Genomic DNA, 19,533 nt, shown 5'->3' with positions numbered 1-19,533 from the left:
AGAATGATTCCCAGGTCGTTGAGGAAAACATTCCGGAGCTATAAAACTGGCGAGAAGCTTTAAAAAAAGATTTATGTCTCAAAGGTGAAAAAAAGGAATTTATAATTACAAGTTTTGTAAAGTACATACTCTAAGAAAAAGGAGTTTAGGATCAGGAGTCAGGAAGAAGCTTCTTTAAAGTTCGATCAAGCTGAGGGGAACATTCAGGCCACTTTGGTGGCTCCCTTCATTCAGGCACTGGCATCTGTCACCTTGATTTCTACAGAAAATTTCTAAATTATCTCCTGCTTCCAATTTTGTAAACTTCCATTCTCTGTATTTAAGGTCACATGCTGTTTCTAAAGTGCAAATCTGTCCTCTGTCACCATACATAAAATCCATTTGAGGGGTCAGTATAACCCTTTGCCCTTAGCATGAAATCCAATCCCTTAATGCTCCCTTAAAGGAACTTTAGGATCTGTTCCTTGCTTCTTTCTTTTCCACCATATTTCACCACTTTCTCTCCAACCCCACCTCCTTGGTGGAAATCTCAGTTCCTATAAGGCAGATGATTCTCCCTCAAATCATTCTTCTCTCTCTGAGGAACATAATTCCCTAAAATCCCTCTCCTCTCCTCCCCTACTACATACCTCCTTGTCATTTGGATTCCAGATTAGCCTGACTTTTTGGACATCCAACTCCAAGCATAATTTCCCTCCAACATGCATCTGCAACACCTGGAGATTTGTACATTTTGATATTTATTATGTATTTATAATTTCTTATACAATGGATTTTCCTCCCCCCAAATTCTAAACCCTATTACTACATGGTACACGTTGTCTCATTTAGTATTATATTTACAGGATCTAGGACACTGCTTAGTACAGAGTAGACTCAAATATAAATCTAGCCATGTATGAAAGAAGAAAAGGAGAGGCTTTATTTTGTAAAAACTATTACCTCAAAAACCCAAAGTATATTTAGCCTAGGGTATTATATTAATATATTTCTTGATATTTCTTTCTTCCAACAGTTTGTACATACTTGTGCCAGATAAATCTTACTGTAAGGTCAATACTCTGAAATATTCCATGGCTCCCTATTACTTAGTACCTAATAGTGTAAATATTAATTCATCTGCTTATTTGCCAAAGCCCATCACAATAACTGCTTGTTCTTGGCTAGATAAGGTGCACAATCCCTAAAAACCATTTTTATTTGCTAAAATAATCTTTGTGCTCCTGACAGAGAGTTAGAACTTTCTCTGAGGCTATATTCATAATTTTTCCATGTCTAACTGGTTTACCTTTGTCTTTCTTTCTCAATTTCAAAAGTTGTCATTGATGAGTTTAACTTCCTTTATGCCTATTAAGTTTTCTATATAATTTAGCCCCTATTGATCTAATGATACAAAAACATCTACTGAAAAAACAGTCTAAAAGATAGTTTACTCCTTTTGGATTTTACATGGTAAGATCCACTAGGCTCTCTCTCCATCCATTGTTAAGTAGTATACTCTTAACAGTTTCATTTTTGCTTTATTCAAATTCTGTACTTGAATTGATATTTAATATCATTCCTTTGGTTTTAAAAGTCACTGTATAAAAATATAGGCAGAGAAAATTAAAGTTTAAAATGTTATATATTATGTTATCTAAAACTTTCTATATAAGAGTTCTTTTAATAAATGCCTCCTGAAATTTCAATCTGGGAAAATTTTTACCAAATGTCTTAGCATGCTCTCACTTATCAGACAATGGAACTTTATATATATATTGACCCTACCTTGGTTGCTGAGAAGTTCTAAGTAAAAATTAAATGGGCGATATATGTAACCTTAACATTTGTACCCCCATAATATGCTGGAAAAAAATTAAATGCTTGGTATAGTCTCTTGCTCTTAATTGATTATCTTATTTGTCTTTAGAAATATTTTATCTCAGTACAAATTCTGATTTAAAAAATTAAAAGATATCTTCTTTTATTATAGTTTTTTTTTAATGTATTTTTCCCACTGCTAGAAATTTATTGGCCAGGCACGGTGGTTCATACCTGTAATGCTAGCACTCTGGGTGGCTGAGGCAGGAGGATTGCTTGAAGTCAGGAGTGCAAGACCAACCTGAGCAAGAGTGAGACCACCATCTCTACTAAAAATAGAAAAAAATTAGCAGGGCATGGTGGTGTGTACCTTTAATCCCAGAAGTTGAGGCAGGAGAATCACTGTAGTCCAAGATTTGAGGTTGTCCAAATGACAGAGTGAGACTCCATCTCAAAATAATAATAATAATTGTATTGTTACCAGTGAGATAATATATTTTAGTGTGAGAGAAGGAAAAGATATCCAGCATAATTTATTTTTACAGTTAGGATTTCTATGACTTAAGCCTAAATCTGTCTACTCTTCTATTTAATTATACGGTAGAAACTTGGCCTTCATAAATGCAGGTTTTCTACCTTCTAAGATTGGCAAAAAAAAAAAAAAAATTAAACCAAATCTATATCTGAAGTAATTCATAATGTCATTGAAGCATGAATTTAAGAAATATATTAATATATTTTGATATTTATATTTGACTGACTTTCTAGTGAACCTAGTCTTTTACCAAGCTTTAAATAGAATGTTTTCTACTCACTGATACATTCACAGCAGAAGGAATAGCGAGTAGAAAAGCTCTAAGGAGGAAATAAACCTGGAGGTGAGTGTTGGTGAGGTGAGTAGTAATAAAGGAAGTCTGAAACCTAAAACAAGGACGGCTTGGTCTTGCACAATATATAAACAATTGTAAGACACTGGCTTCTACTTGGATTCAAATGTGAAGCCATCACTGGGCTTTGAGGAAGAGAGGGGCATGATCTGACATTCTGAATGCTGTGTTAAAAATAGTCTGAGTAGTGTTATAGGAGGAATCAAGAAGCTAGAAAACCATTGCTGTTATTAAGTTGAGAAATGATGAAGGGTGAGACAAGGATTTTAGGAATGGGTAAGTTGAAAGTTGTTGATTGTGCATATACAGTGAGGGATAAAACCAACTGAGTTTGCTAAAGGATTGGATGTTGGTTATGAGAGAGACAGGTGTCAAGGATAACTCAAGATTATATTGACAAAGAGGAGACTGGATTGAGTGGGTTGGAGACGGTGGAAGGTCAGAAATTAGTTCTGGATATGTCTAGTCCAAAAGTCAATCAGAAAACCAAATGAAGATGTCAGGTAGGCAGATTTGAATTTATAATCTAGACTGGAAATCATCTCACGTGCATAGCTTTGTATTATAATAAAGGAGGCTTACAAATTTTTACAACCTTCTTGATTTATTTCATTATATTTTCTGTAATATTTTCCTGCTCTTTCCTTTGTTTTCTCTCTTTGGTATAATATTTAGAAAATCCTTTATTATCCCAATGTCACAGACATAAATTTTTACTCTATTTAGTACATATAGAGCATTATGGAGGAAGAAAAATACATTAAAACTGTTGCCTTCATTGAACTTACTGTCTAATGGAGTGACCAAACAAGAAATTTTATAGTATGACAGAGAGCAAAAGTAAGTCATATGGAAAAAAATAAAGTGAAGTTTTATGATTACTTGATGACCAATTTTTTTTTTCCTCAAAGAAATTTGTATTTTGACTTTAGATCTTGTTTCCTTTGACTTTCAGACCTCAATCCCAACAAATATCCCCTTTGCTGACATACTTATTCTTCTAATGTCACCTTTTTAGTAAGGTCACCACTGACCACCCTGCTTAAAACTACAACTCCATTTCCAACCCTCATATAGCCTCTTCCTCTTTCTCCTTTATTTTTACAGAAAATAAAATGAAATAAACAAAAACAAACAAAACAGAAAATCAAGACAAACATCAATTTTGGGAGTTTTAATAACCACAAATTATATAACATAGTGTTCATATAAAAATAGATTTTTATAAATTAATAAGAAGAAACAACACCTTCCTCACTCCCTATACCCAGCCAACAGGAAACTGGACATAGGACCTGAACCATGTATTTACAAAGAAGACATGCATGTCTGCAATAAGCATGTAAATAGTTGTTCCATTTCATTGGAAATTACAAAGATGCAAATGCAAACAGCAATGAAATACTATCTTCTCATCATATTTAAAAAAATGAAAAAGGATTATTAATGCCCATTATCAGAAAGTTTTTATTGAAAATGTACACTCATGCAGTTTGTGGAGATACTAATTAGGGTAAACTTTCTGAAGGGAAATTAGACGATAAGAATCAAAAGCCTTTATAAAATTCCTTTCTCTTTGTCTTCTAGAATGTCTTCAGCAGATATATTTGGAGAACTGTAGAAAGATATCCATCACAACCCACTTATTACATATATATATGTATACACATATATACATAAAAACATATATACCTACCTATCTAAATACACATATGCATAAATGAAAAGCACCTGGTTACCATTGATAGTGTGTAAATACATGAGTCTGCATCTATATTATGGAATGAAGAACTTTTAAAATGTAATTAAGCAGAATTTTACAGACATTGAGATATTTTATTAATAAAGTAAGATGTTAAAAAATAAGAAACAGTATATATGATATTATTCCATTTTTATAATATAATTTGTGTAAATAACCACACATATATATGTAAGCCTGTAAGAGCAGTCACTGAAAATTACTTTTCAGAATCTTTGGTATATAAAACAATATTTTATAAAAACACAAGTCTTATGTATGAAAGTACAGAGAAAAAAGAAGTCTACCATACTATTGGCAGTTTATACAAAATTTTATAGACTAAGATGCTTCAAATAAACGTAGAGAAAAAAAACTATAATTTTACTATATAGAGAAAACCATAGTTGTTAATCCATTTGATTTTCTCAACTTTAAAAAGTTACATTAATACAAAGCATATATGTTATTACTGAATATTTAGTGAAACATACATTATTAAAGTGTGCTGTAAGAAGAAATGTTTGTTTTCTGGCTTTTGATGGAGGCTACTAATTCTCGACTCAATCTGCCTAAGTATCCTTTTACTTCCAAACAATAAATAGCATTACCTCTTAATTGACTTTAACTTCTTGAAGTTCAGATGCAAACTAATAAGCCAATGGGATTGATGTCAAAGTGATATAACTGCAGAATAGGTTTTAGTGACACTTTTTCAGTCTGGTCCTAATTGATAGAGTAGAACTTCACCACTGCAGTTCTATTGCCAACAATTATCATTGCTAAGAATCATTGAAAACAAGAGGCAAGTTAAGAGGCAGACAAACACGTCAGAGATCACTGGCTCTACAATCTGGCTAGCATATATCAGGGTTAGTCTTAGCCAAGATGTCCACTGGCCCTTGGTTAAAATGTCAAGATAAGGAAGGGTTTTTTGACCTTTGTACTATTGACATTTGGGGCCAGGTAATTCTTTGTCGTGGGAGCTTTCCTGTGCATTGTAGAATGTTTAGCAGCATGTCTTGCCCGCTGGACCCAGTAGATGCCAGTAGCACTTACCTCCCACTCCAGTTGTGACCAACGAGAACATCCCAAGATATTGCCAATTAACAATGTGGTTGCGTTTGGGGGATAAAGAGGAGGTAAAACCAACCACAGTACCATTCTTTTTTGAGAAAGTTTGTTCTTTGGAATTTTGAATCCATAAAAATAATTTTGATGGGACTCTATCCCAATTTTGATGTTAAAATAATCATTTCAATAAAATAATAGTGATAGTGGATGATAAGTTTTTTTGTGATAAAGTTTTCTCTTCCCTTTTTTTTTTCGAACATGTGTGTTATGCCTTTACTTGGTAAAACAGAAAAATTTGCAAGCAAATGTTTAAAAAAAAAAATCACAGGTCTGTGAAAGCCCATGCTTAAGAACCTTTGGCAAAAAATCATTCTCATTTTTTTACTTTGCAAATGTTTCCAGTTACTATAGATTTTGTTTGTGAGCTGTTTGTATTGAGTCTGCAGCAGAAATGGTATATATCTCTGAGAGATTCCTCCAAACACCCTCGAGTTTTACCTTTGAAAGCTTAACTAATTGAGGCCTTACTTTTAATTTCCTGTTGTGCTCCTCCATAGACACAGATTCATCTATATCCTGTTTCAGTACTAAGTTAAGCTCGTGTGTCAGATGCTGCCTCTTGAGCAGAGGGTCTTATTTCTAGTCCCCAAATGGAATTTTACTTGAAAAAGCCTTATCTGCTGCTAAGTGCTTTTCTAATCCAGATGTTTGCCTCTCCAAATTCACATTCAGAAGACAAGAAGAATTATGTTTTGTTTATTTAATGTTGGTGTGTGTTCTGGCCATATGGATTTAGCTTGTACAAATTGAGAGTGTTGTTTGCACTGCTGATGTAGGATAGGTATGATGATTTAACCCTATGTTTTCACTGTTGCAGCAGCAAAGGGGTGCTTTATATATTTTGAATTTCAGGCAAGAATTGTGCCAGATTTTAGCATAAATAGCCCTGTAAAATAATTTTTATGGAACTGCGCAAAAAAGAAAAGACATTGAATTATCTGCATTGCATATAGAGGGAAGAGTCCTTTAATTCTGTGGTCCCCAACTATCAGGTCACAGCCAGGTACCTGTCCACACCCTGTTAGGAAATGGGCGGGCTGCACATCACCACCTCAGCTCCACACCACCCCACCACCACCCCGACACCCCAAAAAGGTTGGGGACCACTGCTGGCAACTGACAATGTAATTCAAAAAGAAATATATTTCAAAATATGTTAAGCCTTGTAATATTTGTTTGGGGAATTATGAATGCTATATGCAATGTAATGATAAGCATAAGTATAAAAATGAGCTGGTAGTTTTTAGCACTTAAACTTAGATTTTTTGATAACTGTTTGAATTGTCAGAATAACATACTAACATCATAATTCTCTGGAGATAGTCTCCTATATTCGCTTTCATTTTCCCTTGATGACAAAAGAAAGAAAATCACAAAAGAAACTACAAACAATAATGCTATGCTATGAATAAGGGAAAATATTTAAAATACTACACTATTAACCTCTTACACAAATAAGATGCAGTCTATTCCAGGTGCACATGAACTACACTTTGAGAATTTCTGTGGTCCAAGTAATTGGATGACATTTGGTTAAATTCTACCAACAAACACCAATTCTCAGTTCTCACCTCAGTGTCTTCTCAGTTGTGGCACGTTTTCTCTTTCTATAACTTTATCCATCTTCCCTTCCTCATTTATTTCCCTCAATGATTTATTTCTTGCTAACATAATCGTTTGTTAATAATCCTGAATAAAAAAATACAAATTTAAAGCTTACAAATGAATATATCATTTCATTCATCTTTTGTAAATCTTTTAAGCTCTTTTTTGTTTGCTTTTTATTTCTTTTTAAATATTCTAACGTCCAATATTGGAATCTAATAGAGAGGGACATATTTGCAGGGATTCTTTAGAAGTTCTTCTATATTAATCCTTCACATATGACCTCACTTTGTGAATTCTCATGAGCAGCACAAAGAGGGCCTAATCACTTTCTGCTAGAAAAATACTCAATGATTCTTAACTTGTCAGTTGAGTCCAGAAAATTCTTGGCTATTGGAGTCCAGTTCCTAATTAATGTCTTCATGTTCTTCATCCTTTAAGATTCCAAAGACTATTACATATCATCTTAAATAAATAAATATACAAATAAATATATGAATGCATAGGTATATGATAAACACAGACCATCGAAACATGCCATTGAAACTTTCATCTTAAAAATAGTTCTGAAAAATTTAATTTTTAAATATAGTGTTCTACCTCTGGGAAGATAGTTCATAATTAAATTAAAGCTTTATTAAATTACTCTCCAGCTTAAGAAGGTGTAGAACAAAATAGAATAAAATAGAAAATAGAAATATTCAGTGTGTGTGTGTGAATAAAACAATATTCAACTCATGAAGATAAATCATTTTTCTAAAAATGTTCTTTATTCTTAATCCTAAAAATTCTCTTGAGAAAAACATTTATTTAAGAAACATCTGCTTTAGGTAATACCTCTGTAGTTAATTACATTGATTTACTTAATAAGTATGACTACATTTTTATAAGTAATCTAGGATTTTAGAAATCATATTCAGTTTTGGGTAAATTTTAAGGCTTTGAAGATTGCTTAAATATCTAAAACTAATATCATTGTAATGGAAGACCCACTCCCCATTACAATGGTATGAGTTTTGGCTTGTGTAGTGTTGTGTTGTGTTTTATGTACTTTTGTATAGCACTCTGATGGGCCATACTTTTAGAAGTTTGTATGGTCTCTGCTGAAGACTCACTACCATTGCTAGTGTCAGTCATTTGGAGAATTGAGTACTCAGGAAATAATAATAGAAAAGGCCTTGTCTCTGTGGGACTTACTTACTTACAGTTATATTTGGGACAAAATGATATTTAGGACACAATGATATTTAGGTGGGTGCCTGGGTGATCAGTAATGGATAAAAGATACTTTCCACTATATAGAGGATGGGCAGTAAGTAGCATAGAATAACAAGCCATACCTTAGATGTCTCTTTACCAAAACCATGTTATTTTGCATCCATTTGCCTTTTAAAATCTCTAACATTTTGTCTACTATTTTTATATATGTTTCAGTCTTATGCTAGCTAGTGATAAGTAGTTAAGAGAAATTTTATTTGTCCACACAAGCAATATACTAGGTAGGAAGTATGTAGAAGCCCTTTGACCTCAAGTGTAACCAAGGAGGTGGGGGGGGATAATTAGAAAGGCCAGGATCAGTAGCTCACATCTGTAATCCCAGTACTTTGGGAGGTAGAGATAGGAGGAGTGCTTGAGGCCAGGAGTTCGAGACCAGCCTGGGAAACATAGCAAGACCCCAACTCCTAAAAAAATGAAAATAAAAGATAATTAGGATGAAATATTCAAGGGAGAGATGAATCTAGAGAAGAGTCACATAGGCTGCTTGGTCCTGCTGCCTTATTCCTGTGGAGTTCTTCTTAACAAAAACAATCTGGATGCCACCCACATTTTCTTTTATTGTGGTATCAGAACCCATTTAAACTCCTAAATCACAAATTGCTTGCATTTAATAATGGTATTCTAGTGTTAAGATGCAGCAACGTTTTCTTGAAGAAACTATGTTGTTATCAAAAATTAGGTGGACTTCTATGACTTCTCTGTTTATAAGCTAATGTTCAGATTTGTTTCAGTAGGTACCTCTGTTCTTAGGATAAATGATTTCTAGTTTCTTTATGCCCTCACTTCTTTTCACTCCTCACTAAAAAGATCTCCATCAAAGAGAAAAAAGATTAATAATTTCAGCCTTTCCTTTAGGGAGGAAACTTTTTCTTTTTTCAGGAAAATAGGCTGTGCAGTGGTGGAAGATAGGATTCTGCTGTATGAATAAATATAAGACAATACTTTAAAAGTTCACTTAGAAAATATACAGTATTTTGCTGTAGGAAAACACACAGGGGACAAGAGGAAAGGACGGAGAGGGGGCCAGCTGAAAAGATGGGAGGCTGAAGACTTAAAAAAGGTAGCTACTGAGACATAAATTGTTCTGTATTTGCTTACATACATTTAAGGATTGAGATATATATCTGCATATTATTTTAACTTTTTATTTTGATATAATTTTATAACTACAGGAAAGTTGAAAAAACAATATAGAGAGATCCCATATACTTTTCACTAAGTTTCCCCCAATGTTAATGTCTCATATAACCAGGGTTCATTTGTCAAGATTAAGAAATGAACACTGGTATTAATACAAGATTAAGAAATGAGCACTGGTTTAGTGCTAACTAAATTACAGACTTTATTCAGATTTCCTCTTTTCTTTACTCATGTTCTTTTTCTATTCTAGGAGTCAATTCCGGATCCAATATTGTATTTAGCTGCAATATGTCCTAGCTCCTTCTAGACTATGACATTTCCTCAGTCCTTCCTTGTCTTTTATGACCTTTATGCTTTTGAAAAATACAGATCAGGTATTTTATAAAATGTCTCCCAATTTGGATCTATTTGATATTTTTCTCATGATTGTAAGGTTGTATAGTTTTGGAGGAAATATCACAAAAATGATATGTCCTTCTCAGTTCATCAAAGCAGGAGGTTCAAGATACTGATAGGTTTTGTTTCTGGTGACATTGGCCTTTGTCACTTGGTTAAGTTGTTGGTTGCTGGCTTTCTCCACTGAAAATCTACTGTTATGTTATTCTTTGTAATTAATACATATCTTGGGGGAATGCTTTAAGACAATTTGAATTTCATTCCTTCTCAGATATTCACCTACCTAGTTGAACTATCCATCAGTGAATCTTGCTATAAGAATGATTACTGTGTTATTTGCTTAACCATGATTTTCTATTTCCCTTATTTCTTTTAAATTTATTAATTGGAATTATAAAGAAGAGCTTTCACTTCTCCCACATTTATTTATTCATCGAATTATTTATTTCTATTACTACGGACTCATGGATATTTATTGTATTTTATTGGTTTTAACTTTATTTTATTGACCAAATTGTCCCATACCTTTGATATTGGAAGTGTTTTTAGGTTGACTCCTATTTCTTTTTAACTTGTCTTTTTTTTTTTGAGCAATTACTTCCTTTTTGCCACCATAAGATGACTCAAGCTCAACTAATTTGCCAAATCTTGTAGCTGAATTCACCTCACCAATGTTCAGTGGTATCTATCCAAGGCTAGCAAGCACTTGTATCATATTTTTTTCAGAAAGCATTTATCTCCCTAGTCTTCATGTTAGTTGGTTGCCTTGTGACTTCTGACCAAGACGGCCTTTACTTTTTTCTGAGTGTGACAAAACTTTGGACAAAATTCTGAGTATAGACCCCTGACTTTTCTTTTTCTTGGAGAGTTTATTTTAGAGAACTTACAATTGTAAATTCTTTCTTCATCCCTTGAAGATGTAAATCTTTTCCCAGCCAATTGCCAGTTTTACAACAAAGGAATGAATATCTTTCTTAAAGACCTTAGAACCATCCCTTTGAAATGTTATTATCAGGAAAGATAAGGCCTCTATTTCCCAGTTTTTTGGGGAGGGTAGGAACCTAAATTCAATAAGTATTAATATCAATAAGCAAACACAGAAGTTCCAATCCATTGGTCACTCTCCCTGTTGAAGTCCTCCAGTACTTTTCCACTAACTCACCCCAGTGCTTAAAAACTCTCCTACTTTTTGTTTCAGCAGAATTGAGTTCAGTATCTCTCTCTTATTGCAATAGTATTGAATAAAATTTTCTGTGTCTGCTTAACTTGTCAAATTAGATTTTTCTTTGACAATTCTTATTAGTTTTAAGGAAAAAGAAGTCATGAACTTTTATATTTTCTTATTCTTGTTGTTGTTAATGTGTTGTGCAATGCTTTTTCCCAGTCTCTACATCCTTAAGTAAAAATTTAAGAGGTAGTGCAATTTTAAGGTATTTCTATTTCCACTTTGTAAAATTCCCATGTTACCCCTAAACATTTTCACAAACTGTTCCATATACACAAATGACACATATGGATGATTTTTAAGAATTTTAGAATGTTGAGTCATTATAATGGAATGAGAAGGGAACAGTTATAGAAGATTAGTTTCAAAAGAAAATAATAGATCACAGAGGGCAGAAATGCAGAGAAGAAAGGTAGCCTATGGGGAAATAAGCCTTGGAAATTTATAAAATTCTTGGGTGAATTTGAAATTCTCAAAGAATGTATGACAAGGAGCTTGACTTGTTTTTATTTAAATTTCAAAATATGGAAACTTCAGCTGACTGTGAGTCTCAGATAACACATGAATAAAATCATAGAAAATTACTTAGTAGTGTAGTCACAAAGAAATAATATATGTGGAATTTTCAAATTGATATAAAAATATTGTCTCATTTTGAAAAACCTAGCAAGTGGTAAATAGATTATATGTTATACAAAAATATAACTTCTCACTTTTTGTTGTACATTACATAGACTATATTCAATTGATAATAATCAAATGAGAATAGATTTTGGATCTTTTTTTTTGCCATGTGCATGTAACTATAAGTATTTTACCTGGTTTTAAATAAAATGAGCTATGATCAGCATATTTATATGGATCAGTGATCATGGTCCTATATTAAGTTATAACAATATAGACACATATAAGCATAATTTATGGAAAAGCAAATGTCATGAATATTTAGAATTCTATACCATATTCCTCAAATTTTTATTTTATCAAGAAAACTGTTGTTAGTAAGACAGAATTAACAGTTCAGATTCCCATAAACTATTGGGAAGGAAATCTGTTAATGATATTTATATTCAGATACATATTTAATATTTATATACATTTAATAAATTATATTCATTGCAAAAGTATAATTATGAAAAAATATACATAGAAATAGTAGACATATAATTATTTCTTAAATTATACTTATTTTAGTGATACACTATTCATATGCTCTGTCAAGATTTAAATTAAAAAATAGTCCACTATAATTGGTTTTCAAATTGTATTCCATGCATCTTTACCTTACCAACCAAAATGTTCTAAATGTAATTTGGTCTTTTCTGCACAAGAATATTTTAAGCTCCTTGAGAGGAGAAATAGTGCCATATAACTCTACTTTGCAGTAGGTACCAACAAATGTTGGGTGATGATGTTATGGATGACTCATTGTCAGTATTGTGACCAAACATAAGGCTACTATGCTCTAATACAATAATAGGATGGTGGTGTCCTGATATAGGTAGGAAAGCTTATTTATAAATGTTCTCCATTATCTAAGTACTATGTTTCCTTTCTGATAGATTTTCTTTTCTGTCCTTGTGATAAGACTAACACACCTCCTGTCTACTCTCAACTTACTATAAACTGGGGTATGGAATTCAGGTAACCAAACTTACTTAAATTGTGTGCAAAATATAAGGTACTAGGCTCTGCGTCACATCCAGAAGATACTCTTGTAAATAAGATGAATGAACTTTTGGAGCTGGTTATTTGTGTTCCTCATAGCCTTTGTAATACTTATTAATTGAATTGTTTGAGGATTTCTATATTTTCAGTTTTGGCAGCATCAAAAGACAAAAGTATATTATTATCCTGGAATGATGATCTAAATAATTCACAGTTCAACTGAATTTAGTCTAATCCCATGCAACATTTAAATTTTTTTTTAAAAAGTAAATATATGGGACAATTTTGATATGGCTTCACCATAGTTTATTTTTGTCAAGGGCATTTCAGTTGAGTTTTAGGTATGAGGTAAATAATGTGCATTAATGTTGTAAAACTTCTAATACTATTTTGGACTTTTTAGAATGTGAACATAGTATCCTGAGCAAAGACCATTATTGTTTTCTTGGCTGGTCAGAATTCATCTAGAAAGTATTACAATTAAGTCTGTAAGTCACTTTATAAAAGGAACAATGATACATTAAGGTGCCATCAAAAGAAAACCTTGATGTTGATCATCTAGAGAGCATGTTTTTGAAGAAGTGTCTGGAATTTAATAGTTATACTGAAAAGGAATACATGAAGGAATGAATGAGAGAATTGGAAGATTACTGTTAAGAGCATCCGATGATTATTTTCACATAAGTGAAGGTTATCTTGTTGAAAACATTACGTATACTGCTTTCCATTCTAGAGTACTGAATTCAGGCTACCATATAGACATAGCAGAGAGAAGAAATAAATAATTGTCCAATAACTAGCTCTGCCCAAAAATGTGATGAAGCCCCTCAGGAGGCGGTGTGTGTCTGTTGTTGAAAGATAAAAGCAAGTGATTGAGTGGAAAAGCAGCTGACAGCTCAAGTAGAACCTCATAATCTAAGTGCTGGGGCTGGTCCACACTTTGTTTGGAACACAAACTCAACAGTGGTGGTGCCCCTAAAGGAGCTGATCAGGCTTTCAAAGATAGACCCCTGCTAAACAAATTCACCAAGATTATAACGTGTGTGTGTATTTTTAACATACGATATATGTAATATGTAATTATATTCCAAAAGTCAGCATACTCGTGTAAGCTTGTTAAAGTATGCTTTTCTCTTTATGATAGTCTATTTTGGAAAACACCTTATAATAATCCACTTTTTTATTATAAGGGGACCAGAGGAAATATTGTAAAGATTTGATCTTTGCCTGATGGTTAAAATGTATATTGCAAGAAATATATGGCCATGCTGCAGTCATGTCTGTCAAAAGGATGGACACATCTCAGCTTTTTTTGATGCCTCCTCACATCAGCACCATCTTTGGGGGCTCTATGCAAATTATCACTTTTGAAATAACCTTTATTTTTAGAGAAAGCTTTATGCTACAGCTACATTTATGTAAATTTCAGTCATCGTGATACATGTCAAGATCCTGGATGAAATTTGCCTATCTGAAGATTATTTCTGGATGTCATGAGTCCCATTAACTATATTTTAATTTTTACTGGTAAAATGTGAATGGACTACTTTATTTCTCAGTCCCTGAGAATCCAGAATTGGACCTTCTAGAAAGTCCGAAGAGAGGTAGAAGCATCATTGGTCACAAATCTTACAGATGGAATTATGTTTTGGGGTAAGAGAATAGCTTATATGGCATACAAAATCTCTTATATGTCTACAAAATAATGGAAATATTTATTTTTGAATTTTTTTATTGTGAAAAAATTTAAATGGACAGAAAAGTTTAAACACTACTAAAATGTACATCCATATTGCCATGACCTAGATATAACATTTTTAAACATAGTGCCATAGCCATAATTTTTTTCTCAATCACTTTAAAGTAATTGGAAATATCATAGCATTTTATACTAAATATTTCAGCTGGTATATACCGAAATAATAAACATTCTTATATAACTACAGTATGATGCAAATAATAAAATCCCCTCTGGACCTAATTTTCATGATTGTGACATATGGGTATTAATAAAATCTTCCTCAAAATATTATTATTTAAATGAGATAATTTTCAAAAGTGCTTGGAAGAATGATTGGCATGTGGGAAGCATGAACTAATGTTAATTATCATTAGTATTATCTTTAGGACACAGATAATCAAATAGGCCTGCTAATTTAATAGTTAACTGTTTAGACTCAGGCCCTGAAGCCTATGAAATTTTATAATAAAATAAAACAGTTTTATACCTGTGAGTAACCCATAGGGTACTAAGAGTATTATTTTTTGATAGATGAGGAAACTGAGAGCTCATTAAAGATAATATATTTATAAGTCTGATTTAGAAGTCTATACATAACAATGTATAAATGTTTATCACTCCTTAAAGCAAAGTCCAATTCCAATTCCTAAATGTTATTTTAAAATATATTATATAAAACTATTTTAGGGAATTCTCAGGAATATGTTTAAGATTACAATTTAGTATGCTTAAGATATCAATGCATAAATCTTTTTTACAAATTTGTTCTCAAAATTTTAATTAGGTTGAATTTTTGCCAGCAGCACTTCAGATTCTCTAAATTCCATCAAGATGTTCTACTATTTATACTTTTGATGTATTAAAAATACAACCATTTCCCAAATGCGTCTAGGCATATTTTAAAAACACATACATGTCGCCATTAAATTTGAGTTACTCTGGAGGTAAGAATATGAATTATCCCTATAGAAATATTTATCTAATACATACAATAACTAATACATACATATAACATGCATAGATTTTTAAAGTTTACAAAACATTTGATTTTGGTTTTGGTTTGTTTTTTCCCCAAGGGTTTTCTAATTTCAGCATATTATGAGTATACGAGTTTTGGTTACATATTTGCTTTTGTAGAGTTTGAGTCAAAGTGTACCCATGCATACTATCTGGGTGAAAAACAGTGATTTTGAATGTTGAGTTCTAGCTACTCATCCATATGACTGATATGAATTAATTATAAATCCTTAATATTCATAAAATTTAAAAGGTAGCAATTGATTTCTTATAAGATACTATTTCTACATTTCATCTAGTTTCATGGATAAATTATACTGGCTATATATTTCTATATGATTTATTACTTATGGAATGGATTTGCTCAAAATATTTCATGTGGTTGTTGCCTAGGCTCTGTGTGGTAAAGTAGCCGAATATTTTAGTTATCTTTCTCCCCAGTATTGGAGAAAGTCCTGAAGGCCAAGATAAAGCACTTGTATACATTAATTATAAGCACCATTTACTAAGTCCCTAATATATTCCAGGTATTACTGTTTATAGACATAACTCTAATTCTCACAAAACCTTTATATAAATTTATTATCACAGCATATAACAAAACTGGAGTTTAGGATGGTTAAGTTACTTGCTATCTATTATTTGGTAGAATTAAAATTCGAATGGAGGTCTATGGGACAATAATTTCTGCCTTTTTCTATAATGCCACTTTTTTCTTTTTATCTTTTTTTAAAGGGTAATGTATATCACCTAAAGTTTTTAAATAGATGAATAATGTAAGCATATCAATGTTTTATGCAGTAGTAATAAGCACAATGAAATTAAAAAGCAGATTAAAGGAAGAGGAAAAAAGATTATTGTGCTGTTGATATAGTCTTGAAGGAATAATGAGTACCTAAGTTTGAAAGCAAACAGGAAAAATGCATAAGAGAAATGAGTTTGATATTCCCTTGAGTAGAAGCTTAACATTTGTCTAAATGTAGGTGACAAAGAAAAATGCAAGATCAGTGCTATAAAATTTTAGGCCCAGAAGCCTGTTCTTCTTTCACTCTTGACTATTTCTATTAACAACCATAAACATTTATCATGCAATATGTCCTTGCTTTCAGGGAACTTATATTCTAGGGGAAGGAGACAAAATGAAAAACATACCAAAAAAACAAATAAAATTATATAATATCATCACTATATTATTGAGAAAGATGATTGATTCTGTTTTCAGAAACCTTTTCTCTAGTGAGATAAGATATTTGTGTTCACAAGTGATTAGACTACAAAAGAAAATAATATGAATGTCTGGAGGGAAGAACCACTAGATGTTTTAAAAGTTTTAAAAGAATAATTACATACAGCTGCAGAATGAAGAAAGAGGTATATATTATGTAAGTTTGGCCCTGATATATGATTAAGTTTGAACCAAACGAGATAGGGGAAGGAAAGAAGATGAGCAAAATAATTAATGGACAATATCTCAAGATATTTACCTGCAACAGCAAATATCTTAGTTTAGTTTGAAGGTGTAGTACGTGGAAGGAAAATGGAATGAGTTTGAAAAGCTGGTAGGGACAAAAGGTTATTGAGATCTCTGTGACATAGTAATTCTACTCCTAGATATATACTCAAGAGAAATACACCCATATGTATAACCAAAGAAAAGTCTAAGAATATTCACTATTAATAATAACCAAAATGGAATAATTCCCAAAAGATCATGTATAGAAAAACAGATAAATATTAAGTAGTATATATTTGCACTATAAAATAATATCTGTATGAGCAATAAGAATAAGCAGCATATAACTACATGCAACAGTCCAGATGCATTTCAAATACATAATACTGACATAAAAAGCTAGACACAAGGGCACATGCACCATGATTCTATGTCTTATAAGATTAAAAAATAGGCAAATACGTAGTTTTAGAAATCAAGATAGTGATTGTCTTAGGAAATAGTGACTAGAAGACAGAAGGAAGCTTTCCTAATTTGGGTGCTAGATACGTGGATTTGCTCAGTTTGTGAAAATAGTTTCAGCTGTCCGTTTATGATTTGGGCATTTTTATATATGAATTGTATACTTATATTATATACTTAAATTATATACTTAAATACGTATAATGTGGCATTTAAGAAACTCTTATTCTTTCTTTGGTAAGGAGACATGGATGGCTTTTTTTAGCTGAAGAATTGCACAATCTATCAAATTCAGAAAGGTTGAACAAACAGTATCACTACAAAAGGATTGACAACAAAAGAGAAAATCAAGACCAGAACCTTGACAGCAGTAATGAGAATGTGTAGAAGGAGATGGACATGCTAAACGTATGAAGGATAAAATAGGCAAGCTTTGTCCCTAACAGAATAAGATAGATAAAGGAAAGGAAAGAATTTTTTAAATGAAATTTCAAGGCTGGCAGGCAGGTAGTGTCATGAAGGAACATGAATATCAAGAGGAGAACTTATTTGGCCTAGTTTGGTTTTCATCATTGAGTGATGGGGTGTTCCTAACATGTTAGTGGATGTGCTCAACACACTATTGAAAAGGAGAAAAGTCAGGGCTGGAGAAAGTTGGGAGTCATCTTCATAGCATTGATGGTTGAAGTCACAGAAGTAGCTGAGGTATATACACATTGTGGAATGACTAAGTTCTGGCTACGTCATTATCATTTTTGCAGTGAAAACACTTTATATTTACTCTCAGCATTTTTCAAGAATACAATATATTATTCACTACCATGTTATTATTCACTACCATATTATTCATGTTACCATGTTGTACGATAGATATCTTAAACATATTCCTCCTAACATTTTGTATCCTTTGTCAACATCTTCTTAACCCCTCCCCACATCCCTCTCCCAGTATCCACCATTCTACTTTCTACTTCTATGACATCAACTTGTTTAGTTTCCACATATAAATAAGATCATGCAGTATTTGTCTCTCTGTGCTTGGTTTATTTCACTTAACATAATGTCCTCCGGGCTCATCCATGTTGTCACAAATGACAGATTTCATTATTTTGCATGACCAAATAGTATTCTATTGTTTATTCCACAATGTGTATATACTTTATAACACCATATTGTACACAGTAAATACATATAATTTTATTTGTCAATGTGAAAATTAAAGAAAAAAGAGAGTAGATGAGTGTGCTAAGGGACAAGATAATGAAGAAAGTTAAGAAGGTCAGCAAAGATTCTTGGGAGAGATGCACTTTTGGGGGATGAGGTGATTTGGAGGACTTTGAGTAAGAGCAGCTGAGTGTAAGGGGAAGGCAAGGCCAAGAGAGATTAATGTAAAAGAAGGTGAGAGAGGGAAGGACCATTTAGCAATTTCAGATGCTATAGGGCATTTAGTAATTTAGGAGCATTTAGCAATTTCAGATGCTATAAACAATTTAAGGATAATGAAGATTGAAAGAGGGAAAAATAAGAAATTCTTATGCCCTGGTCATAGGAAAATTTTAGAGCAAGTATTGGCAAATTACAGGTCAACTCTGGCCTGCTGCTTGATTTTGTACAGTCCATGTGCTAAGGATGATTTTTATATTTTTAATTGTTGAAAAAAATTCAGAATAGATGTAATCAGATATAATAAGAATATTTGTGGCACAGGAAAATTATGTGAAATTCAAATTTCAGTGTCCATAGTAAAGTTTGATTGGAACAGGGCCATACTAATATTTTTTACCTAGTATTTATAACTGCTCTTGCATTATAAGAGAAGAGCTGAGTAACATGACAGAGTGGTATGGTTTGGGTTGCAAAGCATATATTGCTTACTGTCATGCCCTTTACAGAAAAATTCTGTTGACCATTTTAGAGTTAAAATAGTCAAATATATACTTGAAAATGCCTAATAAGCTAATGAGAGAATACAGTCTTTGCTTGAAA

At 32.3% G+C, this 19,533-nt stretch overlaps 1 protein-coding gene and 1 long non-coding RNA gene across 4 annotated transcripts in view; one reads left to right on the top strand and one right to left on the bottom strand.

Moving 5' to 3' along the window:
* The window catches only part of CTNNA3 (catenin alpha 3), a 1,492,617-nt gene that overhangs the window by 1,337,762 nt on the left and 135,322 nt on the right, over positions 1-19,533 (top strand). The gene's annotated exons all lie outside the window — the stretch shown is intronic.
* On the bottom strand, positions 4,218-8,841 carry LOC142875646 (uncharacterized). 2 transcript variants are annotated; one of them, XR_012922966.1, is made up of 5 exons: positions 8,754-8,841; positions 7,530-7,601; positions 7,134-7,251; positions 5,040-5,210; positions 4,218-4,302 (listed from the first exon to the last, which is right to left on the bottom strand). It is a non-coding gene; the product is annotated as an uncharacterized LOC142875646 (long non-coding RNA). The 2 variants fall into 2 exon arrangements; XR_012922967.1 differs by lacking the exon at positions 5,040-5,210 and having other exon boundaries at positions 4,227-4,302.

This window comes from Microcebus murinus, chromosome 14 (genome assembly GCF_040939455.1).
Source record: "Microcebus murinus isolate Inina chromosome 14, M.murinus_Inina_mat1.0, whole genome shotgun sequence".
In the NCBI taxonomy this organism is placed as follows: Eukaryota; Metazoa; Chordata; class Mammalia; order Primates; family Cheirogaleidae; genus Microcebus; species Microcebus murinus.
This window is presented reverse-complemented; position numbering and strand designations above follow the sequence as displayed.